At 34.8% G+C, this 21,837-nt stretch overlaps 1 long non-coding RNA gene across 1 annotated transcript; it reads right to left on the bottom strand.

Moving 5' to 3' along the window:
- Nucleotides 1-820: 820 nt before the first annotated feature.
- Nucleotides 821-3,750, bottom strand: LOC121974208. Its single transcript, XR_006109973.1, has 3 exons — nucleotides 3,115-3,750; nucleotides 2,942-3,030; nucleotides 821-1,161 (listed from the first exon to the last, which is right to left on the bottom strand). It is a non-coding gene; the product is annotated as an uncharacterized LOC121974208 (long non-coding RNA).
- Between the last annotated feature and the right edge of the window lie 18,087 nt (nucleotides 3,751-21,837).

Genomic DNA, 21,837 nt, shown 5'->3' with positions numbered 1-21,837 from the left:
GCACAGTAGCGTGCTGGATCGATCCAACCTATGTCCCGCGTATAGTAGCCGGCTGAATCGAACCCTGGATCAATCCGACGTTCCAATCGATCAATGGATCGATTGGGAGGTCTGATAACAGCTGGAAAACATTTATTTCAGTTCCTTGACCATAGGGGATGTAGTATACGCTAGGTATACTTTAGATTACACCCTTTAGCATGTATAGTATCAAGAAATGTTAGCAGCTTAGAAAATTTCAAATTAGTACAGCTTCCACATCTAGCTTTTATGATGGTCCGCGAGTAGTTAGCACAGCTTAATGTGATGATCGACCTTACAGCCTAGTTAGTAGAAGGTGGGTCGTTACATTGGGAGAATTGGCTAAAGGAAGGAAATTTTTAACAACAGAAAATTTTCAGGGTGACTAGGGGAAGTTAAACTTACAAAAATAAAGATTTTCAATAAAGAAGTTTAAAATAAATATTTCCAAAATATATAAAATTTGAAAATGCTAAACCAGAGTTAGAAATTTAAAGAAATAACATTTTTAAAAAGTTTGGAAAACATTTTGAAAATTAAATTTTGAAAAAAATTTAATATAACTTTCAAAAATTTAAGGGTTTTAAAAATAAGATGATAAAATTTTAAGTAAGAAAGTCTTTTGAAGACTATGTGTCACGCCCTCAGAGGAGTCTCTACCGAAAAATTTCGACAGCATCTCCCCTGTACCGGAGACAATCTGAGGCATACATATATACAAAATACATCAGCCACATACGGTTGAAATATATACACAACCACGCACTTATATAATCAGTCCACTCAGCTAGAACAAGAATAAACACAACCACACAGTTATATCTATATTAAAAACAACCCACACGGCTGAGAGTAAAACACAGGGGAAATCACAAATAACGATCACGAAAAAGAAAACCACAATACAACTAATTGCGAGCCGGCTCGGCTTGACACATCATCCCCAAACCAAATACAAGATACCACAAAAAAAAACTCCATATAAAGGAATACACAAATATAAGATCAAGTACAAACCAAAACACAAATAGCGTAAGAAATACCAAAAACCATAAGATCATCCTCGAATGTGACGTGGGACTGGCGGACATGTTCTCCAAACGACTCCGTAAGTCCTTTACCTGCTACCTGGCGAAATAACTAATTTACGAGGTGGTGAGTACTAAGACTCAGCGGGTAATAGACAGATAATGTATGAACATAATAAAGAACTAGATATACAAAGATATACAGTCTCGTAGGGAAAATAACAGATACAATAGTGATTTCATAATAAGTGTCCATACTTGAAACCATATCCTAGGCTAGTAATAGAAGGTCAGGTGTAGCAAAGACCTGCTATAGTACTGCTTATAACTACATGGGTAACATGTGAGGTATATACATATTACCAATAAGAAAATCAATGTCTAAACCCATACCTCAGGTATATATCTCAACCTATGTGAGTATATCAACATAAGTAAGTAATAGCAGCATAAATAAGCAATAGCAGCATAAGTAAGCAACAGCATTAGCAGGTATAATAATAACAGCGTATGCACGGATGGTCACTCCCGCCCACCCCCTGGACCATGACCCCTGTATGGTCGAGAGGCCGGAACAATGACAAACTATACACCACTCCAGCTACCACTACTCTTGAGTGGTCGAATGGACAGTTGCATAGTAGCTAACTAGCTACGTCTACGACAGGGGTCCCTGCTGCTTGTAACTCCAGCTATTACTACCCATGAGTGAGAGAGTGGGAGTACGTCAGGACAAGTGGCACGCTCCAGCTACCACTACCCATGAGTGGTCGAGCGTGCGGCCCTGGCCAATGACCCTCTCAACCACAAGGGAGACATGGTCGTCGGCATGCATGCAATGACATGATGCGTAAAATGTAACAATCATCATATATATATAAACAGAAACAGGTATGCTACATGAAGGCATCATGCTCAATAAGAAACATGGATAAATAGCAGTCAGAGTAAGTAAACATGATATCTGGTATCTATATATCTAATATCTAGTGTCTGGTATCTGCTAAATATCATAGATAGCAATGAGAGACTATATAGATACAGAAACGAGTAGCTCAAAGTTTGAGTGGAAGTATCAAACGTAGGAAAAATAAGAGTGGAGTCAAGGTAAAAATAGTTTCTATCCAAATATAGCTCATGCACTAAGATCGATATATACTAAAGAGATAAAGCAAGAAATATCTGCCTTTATCTGTTGATCGTGCTAAATAATGGCACGTCGAGATGTGTCTCCGAATAGTATCCTACAACATAGTATACATAGTACCGCTAAGTTCTATCATAAGCCAACTAGTTAATCCTAATCCTAATCTGATTATAAATCAACATTTTAATTCCATTTACTGATCCAACACTACTTTCACGACTAATTCCCTTATGATTCAATCCAATTCAATTAGTTAACCCTTGTTGTTAACATGCGCCAACTATCCATCAAGATATAAACTATCAATCCAACTAACATAATCAATCATGTATCAATTACTCCTCAATTAACACAAACATCTTTTAGATTAATCAATGTCAAGCTTAAAATACTCTTATCAACTGATCAAGTCCAATATCCAATAGATTAAACAATCCTAACTATTTTCACCACTCAATTGGGTTTAACCCTATGTATAAATCACTGCAATACTCACCCAAATCCATTGGTTAAGTTAGATTTAACCCAACCTTATCAACTCTTTAATTGATTCATATAGAAAACCATTCACTAACAAGTCAATTCAACATAAATCCATATATAACCAAACCTAGCACCATAATCAAATAACAAATCATTTAATCCATGAATACAAACAACTTCATATCTCCACTAACTCAACCCCGCCATTAATTCATTTATCAAACCCAATGTAGAAAATAAATCAAATTTCTACATGACTTACCCCCAAGTTTGGCACTAGGTGTCACTAAATGTGGCTCACAACCAGCAGCAACGATCCACTACTATTCGCTAACTCCTTCCCTTGCGAACCTAACAATCCAAACAATGAATCATATTAATTAACCTTGTAATCCAAATTGTGACTAAATTCAGTAACCTTTAAACTAAACTTACCCAAATTCCGTTCATCTCCAGCAATAACAGTAGGCAACAAAAAGTCGACATCTAGGGTTGACAGCTCCTACTCACAGCAAGGCAAACCGTTGTTCACTGCTAAGATCTGGGCAGGTAGCTAGTGGCATTAGAAAATTAGGGCACGGTGCAGCAAGGAGAAATCTAGGATACGAGAGCCCGGTCTCGAACACCGATTGGTTGGAACAAAGGGTTCCTGTGGTCGGAGTTGCAGGCCCCTCGGAGCAACATCAAAGGATTGATGATAGGCATTGGTTCCCCTCTTGACCGAGGATCAGCCTCCGCCGAGAAAAACTTGAGAAGGACGGTGGTCGTCGGCGGTAGGGCAATGTCCGTGGCACTCACATGGACGACGATCGACTGATAGCGTCACACCATTCTGTGGAGCAAGGTGGCGATGAGGGTCGAGGCTGCTCCGGTGAACCATCGTGTGGCTTGGCGTCAAGCAACTATGAAAGGGAGGAGAAGTCATGGGAGTGGCTCGATAAAGGTCGGCGATGAAGAGGGGGAGGAGGTGATGCGGCGGGGGATCGATGGCTCGATCGAGAGAGGAGAAGAGGATGTTGGCCAGATGGGAAAGAAGAAAAGAACTCGGGAGAAGTCGGCGGTGGGGGAAGACTTAGGGCACGGGTAGAAGGAAATAAAAGGAAAATGACTTAATTTAGGAAACCTAGGTTTTAGTTTAATCAAACCCTGAGTACTTTCCTAAATCAACTTCTACTTTTGAATTTTTCTAAACAGATTTTTCTCATGCCTATTTATTCATCCCCGCAAATTAACTCATACGAACTCCGTTTAAATCTCAGAAAAATTCTAAAAATTCTTGAAAAATCCAATAAGATTATTTCTCAAATAACCTTATTATTTATTTATTATTTGGGCGTCATATTTTACACTATGTCAAGACATTTTCAAAAATTTAGACATTTGTCAAATTGATTTTTAAAACGTATCTTTAAAACTTTTAAGGCTAAGAAAGTAAACGAAAAAGATTAAAGATAGCAGTTTAGTAAACCCCCTAAAAAAAATTAAAAGTAGGTTTCAAAAATAATTTTGTAAAATATTTTAAAGAAAAATGCAGGCAGTTTGCAAAATATAAAATATTAATGCTCCCCTGAACCTGACATTCTTTTTGAAATAAGGCTTTTGAAAATATTTGCAAAAAAATATTTAAAGTAAGATTTTGAAAGTATTTTTTTTAAAATTGAGGTAGGATTTTCAAAAGAGATTTTAAAAAGAAATTTGATAAGGAATAATTAAAAAAAATCTAAGGAAAAAAAGGCTTAAGGAAATAATTTTCTAAGTAAATATTTTAAAAAAAATATTCCTCTCCCTGAATTTGATACTCCCCTGAATTTATTACTCCTCCTTAATTTATACTAGGGTTTGAGTATGTTAAAATATGCAACACATTTTAAGGCCCTTGCTCCCTTTAACCTAGCACTTTCTGGCTATATTTGTTAGCAACAAGAATTTCTACCTTAGTGTCTAGGAAATTTACCATTCGTAACACTAAAGTTCATTAAAATTATTTATACCTTAGTATGATTGTTCACTTAAGTTTGATTAAATAATTAATTTTAGATTTAAGTATATGAAGTAACCTTTATTTTAAGGTTGAATGAAATAATTTGGTACTAATTTAATAATAGTTAATCATTATCAATGATTTATTGATTAACTTTTACTTGACTCAATTCAATAATTTAATACTTATTTTATTAAAATAACTTATATTTCATATTAATTAACTGATTTAATGAAAGTCTAAGTTATAATTTAATTTTTCATTTACATCATCCTATTTATTAGATTTAACTTAGATTAACTGTGAAGACCCGATTTTGGACATGGTAATGGACACTAGTAGACATACCTTTGAAGGTTAAGTCAGGTCAGACTCCTAGAAATCTTAATACCATTAAAATTGAACCCAAGTTTATGATTACTTTGTGTCATGTGTCGGTTTGGATCTTAGGGATTTTAAATGTTGGGTCTAGTTACTCATATGTTTCTTCTATGCTCTTCATCATGATAATTTAATGAGTCATATGTGGAGCTCTTATCTGTCTATGATTTCATAGTGGTATATAGTTTTTATCACGTTGGGTGGCTAAAAATTGTTGCTAGACAGTTACCTTAGTCTGTGTATGGATTTATACTACCTTCGTGTATAAAACCTAGAGGGTCGCACGCATAGCACGTAGAAATAAACAATGGCATTGGAAGCTAGTTGAGATCAAGATCAAATATGGATTTATTTGATACAAAGAGAGAATTCAAATAGCCATGATCATGATGATTAATGGAGAATTCGAAATGTCATCATAATGTTAATTAATGGAGAAGTTGAAGAGTCATCATAATGAATGTCATAAATAAAGAATTTATGGAGCCTATAACTCTTCATCTTCTTAATTAATGAAGATAAAAAATGATGAATTAATTGAGACCTTAACCCTTCGTATTCCTTGGAGGCTATAAGTAGTCATCCTCGGAAAGATTCAAAGGTGAATTCTTTCTCTCCGAGTCTCCCTCGTCAGGTTCTTCTTCGCTTTCTTTTACCGGAAGAGATCGGTAGTGCTTCCAAGACTTTGTCGATCCAAGAGGTTAGCACCTAACGGATCATATCAAGTTCAAGTCTCGTAAAGTTTCTGTCCAAAGCCAAAGAAGTTGCTGACTCTGTAAGTGGGCTTTTCGTTTCGAGTATAGCTACGGAATATGTTTATATTTCATTATTTTATATTACAAGTTCATTTCTTTTTGTTCCAAGATGCACTGTTATGACTCAAGTTAGATATGGTAAAGGATATTTCCAAAAATATGATAAGATATGACAAGTTATGGCCTTGATGCGGTGGGTAATAATAATCGATATATGGCCCTGATGCGGTGAGTAATAATAACCGATATATGGCTCTGATGCGGTGGGTAATAATAACCGATATATGGCCTCATCCCTTAGAGGAATTACATATAGGGGATTGATCAGTAAAAGGGAATTTCCAAAAACATGATAAGATATGACAAGTTATGGCCTTGATGCGGTGGGTAATAATAATCGATATATGGCATCACCCCTTAGAGGAATTACATATAGGGGACTGATCAGTAATACCATGGAAAACAAGATGATTAACAGTGCTATGTTTTTGACTAAGTTATATTTCTGTCATGAATTCTGAATATTTTGTTAGAAGTATATGTTTTCATTTAAGTTATGTTTTTGTCATGAATTCGGAATGTTTTGCTAAAAGTATATGTTTTCATTTAAGTTGTGCTTTTGTCATGTTTCATGAAATATGTTTTCGTCATGCATTCTGAATGTTTTGCTATATTTTGTATTGTGTCATACTATGTTCGATTGATCCCACTTACTGAGTGTTTCCCTAAGCACTCACCCCCCTTACTCCCATCTCTAGATAAAGACGAGGAACAAGTTGAGAAGGAGGAGCAGGAGATGTTTTGGGGCTGGTAATGAAGTCGTGTCCAAGTGATTCATCCTTTTAGTTCATGTTATCCTTATTTGTATGCTTTCACTTTTGGATTGTAAAGACAATATTTTCGTTATATTATTACTGGTTTGGTATGCACTTTATGAGGCTTGTTGTTTTCGAGTATTTATATTCGCGAGCAACGCTGGTGTCACACGCCTTGGACACGGGGCGTGACATTGAAGTGGTATCAGAGCCAAGTTCTAATCTAGTTGGGATATTTTGTACGCAAATCTGATGAAGTTGGAATTTTGATAAATGGCTAGTGCCCCTCTGAAACGAACTAACTAGCAAAAATCACGATCCCATCATCGTGATGCATGCCATTTTTCTACCAAATTCCATCGTTTAGACTTCCAAAATCACGTTTTTACCATTTTTGGAAGATTTCCGGTTGCCTTTACCTTCTCATAGGAATATGAGAATGTCAAAATCTGATCATCATTACTTAAGTAGTTATCTTTGAACTATCATGAACCATCACTCATCCAATTTTAGAAAATGGCTGATAGACCCATCCCAAACAACCATAACCCCAACTACGCCAACCCAAAACAACAATAAAGATGCAAACCCTCCCCGAGGAGTTAGCCTCAGCCGAGAATAATTAATGGTCATCGCTACCATCGTAGCAACCACCCTGTAAGGGTTAGCGACCCCAAGTGAACAAAGGTTAAAACGGCTGAACCTATCGAGTGGCCCGTCTAAAGGACCCCCTTTCACTTTGCCCTCCCAAGGCATTAAGCCATGTCCTACTTGTAACTTTAGACATTTTGGAGAATGTCGTAGGATCTCCAGTGCATGGTTCAACTGTGGGAAGATGGGGAACCAAATTACAGATTGTCCTAAACACAAGAAATAAGGGACAGTGTCAAATTCTATTGCAGTCTAGAATAAATCAAAGGAGAATAAGCCCAATGCTCAGGTGTTCGTTATGACTCAAGAAGAGGTGGAAGGCGCAAGCGATATGGTGGTAGGTACCATTCTAATCAACAAAATGAATGCCTATGTATTATTTGATTGTGGTTCCACTCATTTTTTTATATATTTAAAAGATTTACTATGACTTAGGACTCAGAGCTGAAATACTTAGTGAACCATATAGAGTAGCTATGCCCGCTAATAAGGCCATTGAAACTCATAAGTTGCATCAAAGTTGTTAGGTCAGTATTGGTAATCATACATTCGAAGCTGATCTAATTCAACTAAACATGGTTGAGTTCGATGTCATTCTTGGAATGGATTGGTTTGCCAAGAACCACACATTAGTGGATTGTCATAGGAAGAGCGTCAAACTTCGGACTTCAAGCCAAGAAGAAATCATCTACCATAGCAAGGCCAAGGAAAAGAGATTGCTCCTATCCGCATCTCAGACTTGGAAAGCCATGAGGAGCGGTGATGGAATCTAACTAGCTATGATAAGTGAGGAGGGAGAGAAGATTGAGGCCAGGCTAGAAAAAATTCCAGTCATTCAAGACTTCCCAGATGTATTTCCTGAGGAATTACCTGGCACAGTTCCAGACCGTGAAGTAGACTTCGAAATTAATTTGGCACCAGGTGCAGCGCCAATATCAAAGGCACCCTACTGGATAGCCCCGATGGAACTCAAAGAACTAAAAGAACAACTTCAAGAGTTGTTAAACAAAAAGCAAATCAGACCGAGCGCATCTCCATGGGGAGCCCCAGTTTTATTTGTGAAGAAGAAAGATAGGAGTATGAGATTGTGTATCGATTACCGAGAATTGAATAAAATTACAATCAAGAATAGGTACCCCCTTCCAAGGATAGACGACCTCTTTGACCAACTTAAAGGAGATACAGTGTTCTCCAAACTCGATTTAAGGTCAGGCTATCACCAGTTGAAGGTTAAGACTGAAGATATACCAAAGACGACCTTCAGAACCAGGTATGGACACTACGAGTTCATGGTAATGTCATTCGGCTTAACCAATGCCCCAGCAGCATTCATGGATCTCATGAATAGAGTGTTCAGACCATATCTTAATAAATTTGTGGTGGTGTTTATTAACGACATCCTCGTATATTCACCAAGTGAAGAAGACCACAAAGAGCACCTTCGCCTTACCCTCCAGGCACTGAGAGATAAGGAACTATATGCCAAATTCAAGAAGTGTGAATTCTGGTTAAAAAGCGTTACCTTCTTGGGTCACATAATCTCTGAAGCAGGCATTTCTGTAGACCCCAAGAAAGTAAAAACAATTTTAGACTGGCCAAGACCAAAGACAGTAACAGAGATTCGAAGCTTTTTGGGGCTAGCCGGCTATTATCAGAAATTCGTTGAAGGATTTTCCTCGATAGCTATACCTCTCACCAAGCTCACACAAAAGAACTCCAAATTTAACTGGAGTGACGAATGTGAGAAGAGCTTTGTAACCTTGAAGAAAAGGCTTGCATCTACACCAGTACTAGTACTTCCCGCGGAGGATAAGGATTTCACTATTTATAGTGATGCATCAAAAGGAGGTCTGGGGTGTGTCCTCATGTAAGAGGAAAGGGTTATTGCTTACACTTCAGGACAACTGAAATCGTATGAGCAAAATTATCCCACGCATGACCTCGAACTAGCTGCAGTAGTATTCGCGCTAAAAATTTGGAGACACTATCTATATGGTGTTAGGTGCGAAGTGTTTACAGATCATCAGAGTCTCAAATATTTGTTTACATAGAAAGAATTAAACATGAGGCAATGACGATGGGTTGAGCTCTTAAAGGATTATGACTTAATAATAAACTACCACCCAGGTAAAGCAAACAAGGTAGCTGATGCTTTAAGTCGGAAGAGCATGGGCAAGACAGTTCTGGCATCGCTCTCGGCACAACCATGCCTTCGAGAAACAATCAAGTTGAAACAGAAGCAAGACCCGGCGTTGAAAAGACTTACAGAGCAGATCAAAAAGGGAAAAGCACCTGATCTTCAAATAAATTATAGCGGGATCTTATAGATGAAAGGAATGTTGTGGGTGCCTGACATTGATAATCTTCGACAAGAAGTAATGTCTGAGGCCCACAAATCAAAATTCTCGGTTCACCCTAGCAATACAAAGATGTATAGGGATTTGAAGAAGAACTTCTAGTGGAGCGGAATGAAGAAGGATGTCGGGGAATTCGTCTCTAGGTGCTTAGTATGCCAACAAGTCAAAGAAGAACACCAACGACCTGGAGGACTTCTTCAACCTTTAGAGATTCTAGAGTGGAAGTGGGAGCACATTTCCATGGACTTTGTGGTGGGATTGCCAAAGTCAAGACAAAGCCATGATGGGATATGGGTAGTGGTGGATAGACTCACAAAATCTGCACACTTCCTACCCGTTCGCATGAATTATAATCTGGATAAGTTGGCTACTCTATATATGGACAACATTGTGCGGCTGCATGGAGTTCCGGCAAGCATACTATCCGACAGAGACCCAAGATTTGTGTCCCATTTTTGGCAAAGTTTTCAAAAAGCTATGGGGACTAAGGTCACTCTTAGCACGGCCTATCACCCTCAGACTGATGGCCAAACTGATAGAACAATACAAACACTTGAAGATATGCTAAGAGCATGTGCTTTAGACTTCAACAGTAATTGGAGTAAGCACCAGCCCTTAATCGAGTTTGCCTATAATAACAGTTATCATAGTAGCATTGGAATGGCCCCATACGAGGCTTTATATGGGCGCAAGTGTCGATCACCTCTATATTGAGATGAAGTAGGAGAAAAAGCTATCACTGGACCTGAGCTTATTCAAACCACAATAGAAAAAGTGACTGCCATCAAGGAACGACTCAAGACTGCTCAAGATCGACAAAAGAGTTGGGTTGATTTGAAAAGAATACCAGTGGAATTCAAAATAGGTGATAAGGCCTATATAAAGATTTCGCCAATGAAGGGAGTAGTTCGATTCAATAAAGCTGGGAAACTAAATCCTAGATATGTAGGACCTTTCGAAATTCTGGAGAAAGTGGGATCACTAGCTTACAGACTGGCATTACCACAGGATATGTCAAGGATTCATAATGTTTTTCACGTCTCTCAACTAAGAAGATACATTGCATATCAGAGACATATTTTGGAAGCTGGACCACTCCTAGTCGAAGGGAACTTGAATGAAGAATTGAAATATGAAGAAGTTCCCATTCGAATTATTGACACCAAGGATCAAGTACTTAGATGAAGAACCATCTCGTACGTCAAAGTACAATGGTCCAATCACACTGAAAGGGAAGTTACCTGGGAACCCGAGGAAAAGATGTGCAAGCATTACCCATATCTCTTCAAAGATCAAGCAAGCTCAAATTTCGAGGATGAAACTTCCAATAAGGAGGGTGGGATGTGAAGACCCGATTTTGGACATGGTAATGGACACTAGTGGACATACCTTTGAAGGTTAAGTCAGGTCAGACTCCTAGAAATCTTAATACCATAAAAATTGAAACCAAGTTTATGATTACATTGTGTCATGTGTCGGTTTGGATCTTAGGGATTTTAAATGTTGGATCTAGTTACTCATATGTTTCTTCTATGCTTTTCATCATGATAATTTAATGAGTCACATGTGGAGTCTGTCTGTGATTTCATAGTGGTATATAGTTTTTATCACGTTGGATGGCTAAAACTTGTTGCTAAACAGTTACCTTAGTCTGTGTATGGATTTACACTGCCTTCATGTATAAAACCTAGAGGGTTGCATGCATAGCACGTAGAAATAAACAATGGCATTGGAAGCTAGTCGAGATCAATATCAAATATGAATTTATTTGATACAAAGAAAGAATTCGAATAGTCATGATCATGATAATTAATGAAGAATTCGAAAGGTCATCATAATGTTAATTAATGGAGAAGTTGAAGAGTCATCATAATGAAGGTCATAAATGAAGAATTTATGGAGCCTATAACTCTTCATCTTCTTAATTAATGAAGATCATAATGTTAGTTAGAGCCCTAGAGCCAATCATATGATGATTATTGTATGGACTCGATGTATCATATTCCTATATACTTATAAAGGTATTTCTTTATGGTTATTATACTTACTTGTATTGGTGCCAAATAACTAAGTGTAATAGCGTCCTTGAGTAGAAGGTTCTTATCTATATCAATCGATTGGTTGAATTAATAGTGAGATAATATAGAGAACACTACTCTTAATCATTCCTAGTCAAGTATTAACATTCAGGGACAATGTTAATGCGATAAGACTAGCATGTAGGTCAACTCGATGACTTAATCTCACAAGTCATGGATATGGAGATATCAAGTTGACACATGGGTATGCATTGGAGAATGTATACTGAATGACCCGCCATGAGAAAGTATCATGGATCGTTATATGAGTGTCATATACTTTCTCATGTGACTATTAGTATGAATATGAGTCCTTGGACCTGAAGTCACCATGGTCCCCTACATAAGGAGTTACATACTTTGGCTTCGTCAAACGTCACCCGTAACTGGGTGGACTATAAAGGTGATTACTGGGTGTGTAACAAATTATGCGGAGGGATGTGAGTGATGTAGATGGGATATATCCCTCCTATATGACAGGAGTGACATCATCATTCTTGATAGAGTGAGACCACTAAGTGCATGACCATGCCCAAATGAGTCAATATGAGATATTGAGCTCATTTGATTAGAGTGAGTCTACTTGGAGTTCGAGATATAAATTGATTAGAGGATGACATGATCTATGCCTCAGTTGATCAATTTAGATGTCTAGGATAGAAGGACATTATCATATATTATAAGAGTCACAGTTAGTAGTCACAAAGGTGATGTTGGATCTCAACATTCTTTTAACTTGGGTAGTAATGATGTGTTGTGAGATACCGCTCATTACTTATGTTTCTAAATGAGTTTAGGAGAATTGCCAACGTTACAAGAACCTATAGGGTCACACACAAAGGGCAATTAGATGGAGATTAGGTTCATATGATGAACAAAGAGGATTAGGTTCATATGATGAACCAAATTGGATTAAGAGTAATCTAAATTAGACTAATTGAGTTGGACTCAATTTGATTCATGTGTTGAATGAGTTTAATTTAGATTATGACTCATTGAATCAATTTAATTCAATGAATAGAGATTCATTAAATCAAATTGACTTGAATCAATGGTTATATTTGATCAACCATGGGAGATAAATAGGTCAAGTTTGACTTGACTTGAGAGGGAAGATGAAGGGTCAAGTTTGACTTGACCAATTGCCACCTCATTGTGACTTGGCATAGGGCCAACCAATGATGATGGTCCACATTATCAAGGCTACATCAAGTGTGTGCCACATCATGAGGGAGACCAAGAGTCATGACTCTTGGTATTACATGGAGGTATATAACTTCTCATAAGGTGGGCAGCCACTTAATTGTGATGAAAAGCAATTGTGTGCTCATTGAAGTCATCTTCTTCCTCCTCTCTTCTCATCTCTCCCTCTCCTCCATTGTCGAGCCACCCAAGAGTGCTAGCACACTCTAAGTGGTTTTTCTCCACCTTTTGTCCATGTGGATACTTTTAGAGGAGTGTTCACTTGACACTCTTCGAGATCCGGCACCTTTTGGACGAGCGGGATAAGCGAAGAGCTTCGCTACAAAGGTATAATCTCTACCATATAGATCTAGTGTAGATCTAGGAGAAAACTAAGTATATGTAAATTTTTATCTTCGCACGGATCTGTGGCAAGAACTTCGAAGTTTCCGCAACGCAAAAAAGTGATTTTTGCGGCTCGAAAGTTCCTACACATAAATGATGAATTAATTGAGACCTTAACCCTTCGTATTCCTTGAAGGCTATAAGTAGCCATCCTCAGAAAGATTCAAAGGTGAATTCTTTCTCTCCGAGTCTCCCTCGTCAAGTTCTTCTTCGCTTTCTTTTACCGGAAGAGATCGGTAGTGCTTCCAAGACTTTGTCGATCCAAGAGGCTAGCACCTAACGGATCATATCAAGTTCAAGTCTCGTAAAGTTTCTGTCCAAAGCCAAAGAAGTTGTTGACTCTGTAAGTGGGCTTTTCGTTTCGAGTATAGCTACGGAATATGTTTATATTTCATTATTTTATATTACAAGTTCATTTCTTTTTGTTCCAAGATGCACTGTTATGACTCAAGTTAGATATGGTAAAGGAAATTTCCAAAAATATGATAAGATATGACAAGTTATGACCCTGATGTGGTGGGTAATAATAACCGATATATGGCCCTGATGCGGTGGGTAATAATAACCGATATATGGCCCTGATGCGGTGGGTAATAATAATCAATATATGGCCTCATCCCTTAAAGGAATTACATATAGGGGCTGATCAATAAAAGGAAATATCTGAAAATATGATAAGATATGAGAAGTTATGGCCCTGATGCGGTAGGTAATAATAACCGATATATGGCATCACCCCTTAGAGGAATTACATATAGGGGACTGATCAGTAATACCATGGAAAACAAGATGATTAACAATGCTATGTTTTTGACTAAGTTATGTTTCTGTCATGAATTCTGAATGTTTTGCTAGAAGTATATGTTTTCGTTTAAGTTATATTTCTGTCATGAATTCTGAATGTTTTGCTAGAAGTATATGTTTTCGTTTAAATTATGTTTCTGAAGTTGTGTTTTTGTCATGTTTCATGAAATATGTTTTCGTCATGCATTCTGAATGTTTTGCTATATTTTATATTCTGTCATACTATGTTCGATCAATCCCACTTACTGAGTGTTTCCCCAAGCACTCACCCCCCTTACTCCCATCCCTAGATAAAGACGATGAACAAGTTGAGAAGGAGGAGCAGGAGATGTTTTGGGGCTGGTAATGAAGCCGTGTCCAAGTGATTTGTCCTTTTAGTTCATGTTATCCTTATTTGTACGCTTTCACTTTTGGATTGTAAAGACAATATTTTCGTTATATTATTACTGGTTTGGTATGCATTTTATGAGGCTTGTTGTTTTCGAGTATTTATATTCGCGAGCAACGTCGGTGTCACGTGCCTTGGTCACGGGGCGTGACATTAACTAAGTCAGTATTAATTCAGAGTTAAATTTGTTAAAATTATTAAACAAAGTAAAGGTAAGGTTCAATTTAAGTCAATCTTTAATTGAGATAAATTATGACTTAATTAAAGTAAAGTTAAAATTTTGAATAAGGTTTTAATGTACATTCAGGTTTGTTTTACAATGACTTAGAATAAAGTTAATATTTTAATTAGGTTAAATTAAGGTACTGATCAAATAAACTTAAGTTCTTGAAAAAAAAGTTAGACTAAACACTTATTAATTATTTCATGAAGTCTAAAGTCTATGTTAATTGAAATTTGATTGATTCAATTGTTTAAGTGTCTAAATGAATAATTTTCTTTTAAAAGTTCTTTTTAAATGATTTTTTAAAAGAGATTTTTTTACAAAAAATAAATAATTTTAATTTTAAGTTTACTTTAACTTTAACTTTAATTTTAATTTAAACTAAAATTAAAATTTTAATTTAAAGTTTTCAGTATTAATTTAAGTTTTAAATTTAAGTTTTAAGTTTAAGTTTTAAATTTTAAGTTTTAATTTAAGTTTTAAATTCAAGTTTAATACAAGTTTTAAATTTAACTTAATTTAATTAGTTTAATTTAATATAATTTAATTAGTTTAATTTAATATAATTTAATAGGTTTAATTTAATTTAATTTAATTAGAATTTAATTCAATTCAATTTAATTAGTTTAGTTTAATTAGTTATATTTAATTTAATTTAGTTTCATTTAATTTAATTTATTTTAATTTATTTTAATTTATTTTAATTTATTTTTAGTTTAATTATATATAATTTAATTTAAATTTAATTTATTTTTAGTTGAATTCCAATTTTATTTTAATTTAAATTTTAATTGAATTTTAATTTTAATATTATAATTTAATTTTAATATTATAATTTAATTTTAATTTAAAATTAATGGAATTTTAATTTAAAATTAATTGAATTTTAATTTAAAATTAATTGAGTTTTAATTTAAAATTAATTGAATTTTAATTTAATTTTAATTTAATTTTAATTTTTATTGAATTTTAATTTTAATTTAAATTTTAATTCAATTTAATTTTAATTTAATAATTTAATTTTAAGTATATTAAATTTAATTTGATTTTAATTTAAGTTTTAATTTTGATTTAATAATTTAATAATAATTTTAATTTAGTTTAATTTGATTTTAATTTAATTTTAATTTTAATTAATTTTAATTAAATTTAATTTTTGTTTAATAATTTAATTTTAATTTGTTTAATTTAATTTTAATTTAATTTAATTTTAATTTAGTAATTTAATTTAAATTTTCATTTAGTTTAATTTGATTTTAATTTAATTGAATTTATTTAATTTTAATTTAATAATTTAATTTTAGTTTTAATTTAGTTTAATTTTATTTTAAATTAATTTTAAATTTTTATTTAATTTTAATTTAATATTTAAATTTAAATTTTATTTTAGTTTAATTTTATTTTAATTTTTAATTTAATAATATAATTTAAATTTTAATTCAGTTTAAATTGATTTTAATTTAATTTAATTTAAATTTAATAATTTAATTTTAATTTCAATTCAGTTTAATGTGACTTTATTTTAATTTTTAATTTTGATTTAATTTTAATTAAATTTTAATTTTAATTTTGTTTAATTTAATAATTTAATTTTAATTTTAATTTAGTTTTATTTTATTTTAATTCAATTTGATTTTAATTTAATTTTAATTTTATTTTAATTTAATTTAATTTAATTTATGTCCTTAGTCATCTCACCCGATCTATGTTTTCAATGAGGAAATCCTATAATTTTTTTGAGATGAGTTAAGTTCAATTTCAGGATTTGGTTTAACTTTGTGTTAGATTTAGGTTTACCTTTAGACTCAACAAATAGACATTCTTCGGATAAACTTCTGGGCTATGGTGAGTCACCTAGACATCATTAGAGTAACCATGTCTTCGAGGTTTTTCAAATAGTCATATCCACTGAACTTAGTACAAAACCTTAGTCTAACTAGTTAGGATTCGTAAGGGGTAGTTTCAGTTAGTTCCACTCAGCCAAATGTACCAGGTCAAAGCCATATCTTCCTAGACATGCATAGACTGAGCTTTCCTAGCCTACTATCATCCAAACTTCACCATAGGTAAACTATACTGACAAGGGTATTTTGGTAAACTATACTAACCTTAAGCGCATCCCCTAATTCAGTAGGCTTCTCTGTTGGATTTGACTCGAGTCTGAATTCGATTTTAACTTGGTTCTTTAACTCCAACGGTTCCTCGTGAAGCTTGGTCAAGTAGGTCCAAAACTCGTGGGCATCCTTGACCTTTCCTATCCTGCATGTAACTTTATTAGGTAATAGATCTGAAATTAACTTTATTACCTTTTGGTTCGCTTCCGAGTTCTGGGTTGATCATCTTAGTGTCATGTCGCCATCAAAGTTGTTCATAAAGATGAAGCTTTCCATATGCATCCTCCACAAATTGAATTCGTGTCTCTCGTATATCTCATATGGTGATGGTTCGTGGATGCTCCGTCCTTCTTGATGAGACATTGATACACTTGCAAAAATTATAGACACGAACTCACGAAGCGATTTCCAAGACTTTGTCTTGAGATAAGTAGTGTGTGAGATAAAGAATTAAAGGTATTTCACCAATTTTTTTAAAAAAATAATAATAAAATAATAATAAAAAGTATTATGATAAAATTTACCAGAATTGTTATTTTATTAATTTAAACTAATAGTGTAAAAATTGAAGTGAATTTTTAAAAAAAAAAATTGGAGAGAAAAAACGAAAGGCGTAAAAATAATTTTTAAATGAAAACGATATATAATTTTGCTTTTAAAAAAGACCCCCTTTGCCTGATTAGTGGCTGCACCAATTCACAACGGTACCTGCTCTGATACCACTTGTTAGATCGTAAAGTTTGCTAGAGGGGGGTGAACAGGGATCTTCGGAAAATCGTAAATTGAATTGAGTAAGCAACGGAAACAGAGAAATAAGAACAATGCTAACACACTAAGTTTTTTACTTGGTTCAGAGCCTTTATCGACTCCTACTCCAAGGCCCACACTCATCGAGTGCTTTCGTTAGGTAATCCACTAATAGTTCGTAAAAAGAATTACAAGATTAGTACAAGAACAAAAAACTAAATTTCTGACAACAAGAAAATTAAAACGTAGTCGTAGGTTGTCGGAGGAGCTTCGCAACATCACAGGAACAGTGCGCAACAGAGCAATCGTAGAAGGAAGTTGTTGTTCTTTGCTCTAGGTGGAGGCCTCTGTTGGTTGCTACTCGGAAAACCTAGAGGTTCCACTGTACAAAAATTTTGTACAAAGGTCTGAACCTTTTCCTAGCTACCATGTGTTCTTTTAAATTAAATTTTGGATCGCCTGCGGAACTTAACACGTTTGATCCAAAACTTAATCTATTTGTTCTTTTAGGTTTTGACTTGGATCTCCTGCGGAACTTAACACGTTCGACCCAAATCTCCTTAAGTTATTAATTCCATTAAATATTAATTTCCATAATTGGTTCCCAGTACTAACGTGGCGAGGCACATGGCCTTCTTGGATATGGGAGCAACCACCACCGACTAGACAAAACCTTTTATAGAAATCTAATATTTAATTTCCTAAAATAACTTTAGGTTAACCGAAAAGAACAATCAAATCACAAGGAAAAGAAAAAACAAAAGAACACAACATCGAAAAACATATTCGAAATACTAGAATCGTAAGCCTCTTGTATTTGGTATTATTTCCATAAATAACTAGCATGATGCGGAAAGGAAAAATTACTAGTTATACCTTCTAGAAAGACCTCTTGATCTTCTACCGTATTCCTCTTCTAACCTCGGACGTTGTGTGGGCAACGATCTTCCGAGATGAGAAACCACCAATCACCTTCTTCTTCCTTGCAAGTTTCGGCCATCAAAACATCTTCTAGGATGAAGAGGTTCGGCCACCACCACCATGCTCCAAGGGATGCTAGAAACGAGGCTTTCTCTCCTTCTTCTCCTTCCTTGATCCAGCCACTAACAAAAGCTCCACCAAGAGGTAAGTTTCGGCCAACAAGAGGAGAGGAGAGAAATAGGGCCGACCACACCACCAAGGAAAAAAGAGGGAGAAAAATAGAATAGAGTCGTTAGCTTTGAAGCCTCCTCTACCCCCTCTTTTATAATCCTTGATCTTGGCGAATAAGGAAAATTTAATAAAAATTTCCTTAATTCTTTTTCCATTGAAAAGGAAAAATTATTTAATTAAAAACAATTTTCTTTCTCAATCTTATTTGGCCGGCCACACCAAAGCTACAAACAAGGAGAGTTTTAATTAATTAAAACTTCCTAATTTGTCTCCAGAAATTTATAAAATTTCTCCAATAATTTAATCCCTTCATGATTGGTTTATAAAAAGGAAATTTAATAAATTAAAATCTTTCTTTTAAACATGTGGATAAAAAGAAAGTTATCTCTAAAAATTAAAATCTCTTTTAATCTACAAATAAGGAAAGATATCAAATCTTTTCTCAATCTTTTGTAGAAACAAATAAAAGAGAATTATTAATTTTTAAACTTTCTTTTAAATCATGAACATGGTTAAAAAGGAAAGTTTTCTTAAAATTTAAAATCCTCCTTTAATCAACAAATAAGGAAAGATTTCAAATTTTAAACTCTCTTTTAAACATGTAGATGATTTACAAATAAGGAAAGTTTTTACCAAAAATTAAAATCATCCTTTTAAACTACAAATAAGGAAAGAGATTAATCTCTTCTCTTAATCTTTTGTAGAAAGTTATAAAAGGAAATTTTTAATTTTTAAACTCTCTTTTAAAATCATGATATCCACATAAGAAATAATTTTAATAAAAATCCTTTTAAATATTCTAGTGGCCGGCCACCTAAGCTTGGGACCCAAGCTTTGGCCGGCCACCTACATGGATCATCCACTTGGTCTTGGCCGGCCCTAGCTTGGGTTCCAAGCTAGCTTGGCCGGCCCCATTGGATGGGTAAGAAGGTGGGTATGCGATGGGTATAAATCTCTATATACTAGAGGCTACGATAGGGACCGAGAGGAGGAATTGGTTTTAGTCTCCCGATGAAATTAAGCATCCCGTGTTCGCCCCGAACACACAACTTAATTTCATCAATAATAATTCATTCCACTAAAGAACTATTATTGAACTACCGCACCAATCCCAAATTACATTTTGGGCTCCTTCTTATTATGAGTGTGTTAGTCTCCCTGTGTTTAAGATAACAAATGTCCACTAATTAAGTAAGTTACTGACAACTCACTTAATTAATATCTAGCTCCAAGAGTAGTACCACTCAACTTCATCGTCATGTCGGACTAAGTCCACCTGCAGGGTTTAACATGACAATCCTTATGAGCTCCTCTTGGGGACATTCTCAACCTAGATCACTAGGACACAGTTTCCTTCTATAATCAACAACACACACTATAAGTGATATCATTTCCCAACTTATCGGGCTTATTGATTTATCGAACTAAATCTCACCCATTGATAAATTAAAGAAATAAATATCAAATATATGTGCTTGTTATTATATTAGGATTAAGAGCACACACTTCCATAATAACTGAGGTCTTTGTTCCTTTATAAAGTCAGTACAAAAGGAACGACCTCAAATGGTCCTACTCAATACACTCTAAGTGTACTAGTGTAATTATATAGTTAAGATAAACTAATACCTAATTACACTACGACCTTCCAATGGTTTGTTCCTTTCCATTATGGTCGTGAGCTACTGTTTATAATTTATAAGGAAACCGATAACATGATCTTCTGTGTGTGACACCACACACCATGTTATCTACAATATAAATTAATTGAACAACTACATTTATCATAAATGTAGACATTTGACCAATGTGATTCTTATTTCTAGATAAATGTTTATACCAAAAGCTAGGCTTTTAGTATACACTCTAACAATCTCCCACTTATACTAAAAGACTAAGCTGTCATATCTGCTGCCATACATCTGATTCCCAACCCTTCAACATGTCCATCAAAAGCTCTCGCCTTAAGGACCTTAGTGAAAAGATCTATAGGTCATCATTTGATGCATTCTAGGCAGCAACAACTTCTCCTCGTTTATACGATTTCTCGTATTGGGTGGTACTTGCGCTCTATTGTGTTTACTTGCCTTTATAGACTTATGGTTTCTTCGAGTTTGCTACTGCACCAATATTATTACAATAAATTGTAATAATCTTTGAACAAACTAGAAATCATATCTAAGTCTATCTTGTGGTTATTGAGTCATTCAGCTTTTATGACTACCTCAGAGGCTTGCCATATACTAAACTTCTATGGTGGAGTCCAGAAAAACACCTATGCTTATCACTCTTCCATAGTTATGACTTTAGCTCCTAAAGTAAACACAAAACCCCGAGGTTGACTTATTATTGTCCCTATTCGATTGGAAGTCAAAATCCATGCAACCCACAAGGACCAAATTAACTGCCTTGTAAGCTAGCATATATTCTCTAGTGCCTCTAAGGTACTTCAATATATGCTTTACTGCAATCCACTGTCCTTGTCCAGGGTTACTTTGATATCTGCTAACTATGCCCTTGGCAAAACAGATTTCTGATCTCGTGCATAGCATACATTAGGCTTCCGACAGCCGAAGCATAAAGAACTGCCTTTATTTCCTTTATCTTCTTTGATGTCTACAGAGACATATCTTTAGATAAAGTTACTCCATCCTAAAAAGTTAAGAAACCTTTCTTGGAGTTTTGCATGCTTAAAACGAGCAAGGATTTTTCTGATATATGAAGCTTGGGATAAGTAAAATATTCTTTTCTTGCGATCACTTATTACTTTGATCTCAAGAATATATACATTCTCCCAAGTCCTTTATATCGAATTATTTGGACAACCATACCCTTACTTCTGACAACATTTTGATATTGTTTCCAACTACCAAAAATGTTATCTACGTATAGTACAAGAAATACCACCACACTTCCATCACACCTTTTGTATACACAAGACTTATCCGGTTACTAAATTCATAGACTTTGATAAACCGGATGTTCTAAGACCTTGAAGCTTTGCCTCAGTCCATAGACTGATTGAGCTTGCACACAAGATGTTCTTAGCCCTTTGCAATGAACCCTTCTGGTTGCTTTATATGGATGCTTTCTTCAAGACTTCCATTAAGGAATGCTGTCTTGAC

This window comes from Zingiber officinale, chromosome 1B (assembly GCF_018446385.1).
Source record: "Zingiber officinale cultivar Zhangliang chromosome 1B, Zo_v1.1, whole genome shotgun sequence".
In the NCBI taxonomy this organism is placed as follows: Eukaryota; Viridiplantae; Streptophyta; class Magnoliopsida; order Zingiberales; family Zingiberaceae; genus Zingiber; species Zingiber officinale.
The sequence above is the reverse complement of the archived record's forward strand: the minus strand, read 5'-3'. Positions and strand labels throughout refer to the sequence as shown.